Source organism: Schistocerca piceifrons, chromosome 3 (genome assembly GCF_021461385.2).
Source record: "Schistocerca piceifrons isolate TAMUIC-IGC-003096 chromosome 3, iqSchPice1.1, whole genome shotgun sequence".
NCBI classification, from domain to species: Eukaryota; Metazoa; Arthropoda; class Insecta; order Orthoptera; family Acrididae; genus Schistocerca; species Schistocerca piceifrons.
Window position 1 is genome coordinate 345,357,847 of NC_060140.1, and position 3,631 is coordinate 345,361,477.

A 3,631-nucleotide genomic window follows, 5' to 3' on the forward strand; every position below is an offset into this window, starting at 1 on the left:
AACTAAAACATCGCAGATATTCATAGGCGCTCGCAGAATGTCCATGAAGACCTGGCAGTGAACAAAAGCACGGTGAGTCGTTGGGTGAGGCGTCTGTCTCCATCGTAGCAAGGTCACCCAAACCTGTCCGACCTCCCGGTTGCCTGACGGACTTGTGTCGAGGTCCGGTGAGCCGGCCAGTCTGTGGATGGTTTTTAAGCGGTTTTCCATTTGCCTCGGTGAATGCGGGCTGGTTCCCCGTATTCCGCCTCAGCTACACTATTTCGGCTATTGCTGCGCAAACAAGTTCTCCACGTACGCGTACACCACCATTACTCTACCATGCAAACATAGGGGTTACACTCTTCTGGTGTGAGACGTTACCTGGGGGGGGGGGGGGGAGGGGGGTTACACTGGGGGCCGAACGGCACAATAACCCTGGATTAGGTGTGGGACGGCGGAGGGGTGGACTGTGGTAGTCATCGTGGGGTTGTGGACCTCTGTAGCTGCGGCGGGAACGGAGCCACTCCGTCGTTTCTAGGTCCACGGTTAACATACAACATACATACAACAATATGGTGTGATGGAATACTGAATAAAATCAACCTGCTTTCTGTTTAGTTATTTTGAGCCTCAAGGGGCGATGTGTGATAACAGATTAGAGAAGATAAACTTCTTTGCCAAAACCGTTAGCAATAACCCTTATTCTCGAGAACCGGTATCGGTAATCAGTGTCACCATCTTCAGAAATCGACAAAGAGATTATTGGATATTTCTTAAAATAGCAATTGGAGTATTCTTTCTCGTGAATTGGTAGGTACGTAACAGACTAGAAAATATGCAATAATCTGTTTGTTGGGATCTGAAGATGGTAACATAGATTATCGAAACATGTTATCGAGAATAAAAGTTATTATTAGCGATCTTGGCAAAGAAGTTTGTCTTCCTTAATCAATCCGCTTTCAGAAAACGTGTCTTGCATTGCTTATTGGATGCCAGTTGCACCATTGTATTTCAGAAACGCTTTTATGTATGTAATGTCCACGTATTTTTGACAGAGCATCATCATTCCATGGTTGTTTTCCGGTGAACTGATATCTATCTTTCGTTTCTAGTTACACACTAGGCATTAAATTACACTATGTGATCAAAAGTATCCGGACACCCCCCAAAAGTACTATGACAGTTAGGTGGGAGGTGAGAAAACTTGGATTTCATGGTCGAGCGGTTGCTCATTAGCCACACATCACGCCGGTAAATGCCAAACGACGCCTCGCTTGATGTAAGGAGCATAAACATCGGACGGTTGAACAGTGGAAAAACGTTGTGTGGAGTGACGAACAACGGTACATAATGTGGCGATCCGATGGCAGGGTGTGGGTATGGCGAATGTCTGGTGAACGTCATCTGCCAGCGTGCGTAGTGCCAACAGTAAAATTCGGAGGCGGTGGTGTTATGGTGTGGTCGTGTTTTTCAGGGAGAGGGCTGGTTCAAATGGCTCTGAGCACTATGGAACTTAACTTCTGAGGTCATCAGTCCCCTAGAACTTAGAATTACTTAAACGTAACTAACCTAAGGACATCACACACATCCATGCCCGACGCAGGACTCGAACCTGCGACCGTAGCGGTCGCGCGGTTCCAGAATGTAGCGCCTAGAACCGCTCGGCCACTCCGGTCGGCTTCAGGGAGAGGGCTTCCACCCGCTGTTGTTTTGCGTGTTATCAGAGCACAGGCCTACATTGATGTTTTGAATACCTTCTTGCTTCCTAGTTTTGAAGAGCAATTCGGGGATGGCGATTGCATCTTTCAACACGATGGAGCACCTCTTCATAATGCACGTCCTGTGGCGATGTGGTTACACGACTATACCATCCCTGCAATGGACTGGCCTGCACAGTCCTGACCTGAATCCTGTAGAACACCTTTGGCATGTTTTGGAACGCCGAGTTCGTGCCAGGCCTCACCGACCGACATCGATAACTCTCCTTAGTGCAGCAGTTCTTGAAGAATGGGTTGCCATTCCCCAAGAAACCTTCCAGCACCTGATTGAGCGTATGCCTGCGAGAGTGGAAGCTGTCAACCATACTAAGGATGGGCCAACACCATATTGAACTCCAGCATTACCGATGGAGAGCGCCACGAACTTGTAAGTCATTTTCAGCTAGTTATCCGGACACTTTTGATCACATAGTGTATAATTCTTAAGTAATTATAACACCTCTGCTGATGTTAAAGAGAGGTCTTTTTTATCATCCTACGTCTCTTTGTAGCTCACCATGTTCGTTGCCGGTTAAAGATGACGTAAAATGTTCGTCAGAAAGTCGCCAAAACTACGATGCCCTCCACCGTGAATGGCAGCAAAATCCGAGTCAGCGCTGTCGTTGACAATATCTTAGAATTAATAACCTTCAATCAGATAACACGTAGTTAGTCGTAATGTGCATATGTCAGACAAAAGTGATGGCGGAGAAGCCCTCGTTGGCGCCACGCGCCTGCTCTTGTGAGGAGATATTGTGCGCACGTGCGCCGTGTGCCAGGCAGGCAGGCGGGACTGTGCAGCTGGCGCCTGTTCCCTCTTGCCGCCTGCAGCCTCCTTCCTACCGCGCACCCACGCCCGCCTTCACAGCTTGCCTACTCCCGACCTGACCGACTGCTCCAGCTTTCTCCCCGCTGCGCTTAATCACAGCACACAACGCACGCGCAAGCCCTTGTTCCAGCGTGCGCTGTATGCTACTTGCCCCTACAGTGTCTCCGAAGTTACACCGCGGTCTACAAAAATTGGAAAAAATAAACGGAGGCGAATGACATTTAGTGTACTTAGGACCAGGAGTCACACAAACCAACGATTAAATCTACACGCCATTTCAAATTATGCACAAAAGACACACAAGTTGAAGACAGATCCATATGTTTCCAGAATGAGATTTCCACTCCGCAGCGGAGTGTGCGCTGATTTGAAACTTCCTCGCAGATTAAAACTGTGTGTCGGACCGAGACTCGAACTCGGGACCTTTGCCTTCCGCGGGCAAGTGCTCTACCAACTGAGCTACCCAAGCACGACTCACGCCCCGTCCTCACAGCTTTACTTCTGCCAGTACCCCGTCTCCTACCTTCCAAACTTTACAGAAGCTCTCCTGCGAACCTGCATGGCATTCTGGTCAATGGACAACCATACCAAAGATGACGTCAGGGCACCTGTAGAACGAGACAGTGTTGGCCGGGTAGCCCCACATCCACAATCGCTGTGTACGCAATCACAGACGGTACAGTATGGCACAGAGAAGATGCCTATCAGACTTGCTGCAGTGGAGGGCCATAGAAAGAAAGGAAGCAGGACAGTCGCAAATTGATCTGTCCCGATGGCTTAATGTGAATCGTTCTGTTGTTTCTCGGATGTGGCGAAGGTTTATAGCGAGCGAAACTGTGTCCTGAAGACCAGGGCACTGGCGACCACAAGTGACTGTCTACCTCTGACGAGTCTTTAAAGAAGGGACCGTCTAGAGTGGAGTCGTGAACCTGGACGGTCCAACAGTTGGCCAATATTGTTCACAGAAGAGTCCCGAGTCCCGATTTAGTCTGGAGAGTGATTCTCGATGGATTCGCATCTGGAGGGATCGTGGAACACGATTTTGGAACCAAACATTGTGGAA

The 3,631-nt window shown here is 49.0% G+C and overlaps 1 non-coding gene across 1 annotated transcript; it reads right to left on the reverse strand.

Annotated features, from left to right (window-relative positions):
* Window positions 1–2,962: 2,962 nt before the first annotated feature.
* On the reverse strand, window positions 2,963–3,037 carry Trnap-cgg. Its single transcript has one exon. It is a non-coding gene; the product is annotated as a tRNA-Pro (tRNA).
* Window positions 3,038–3,631: the final 594 nt, after the last annotated feature.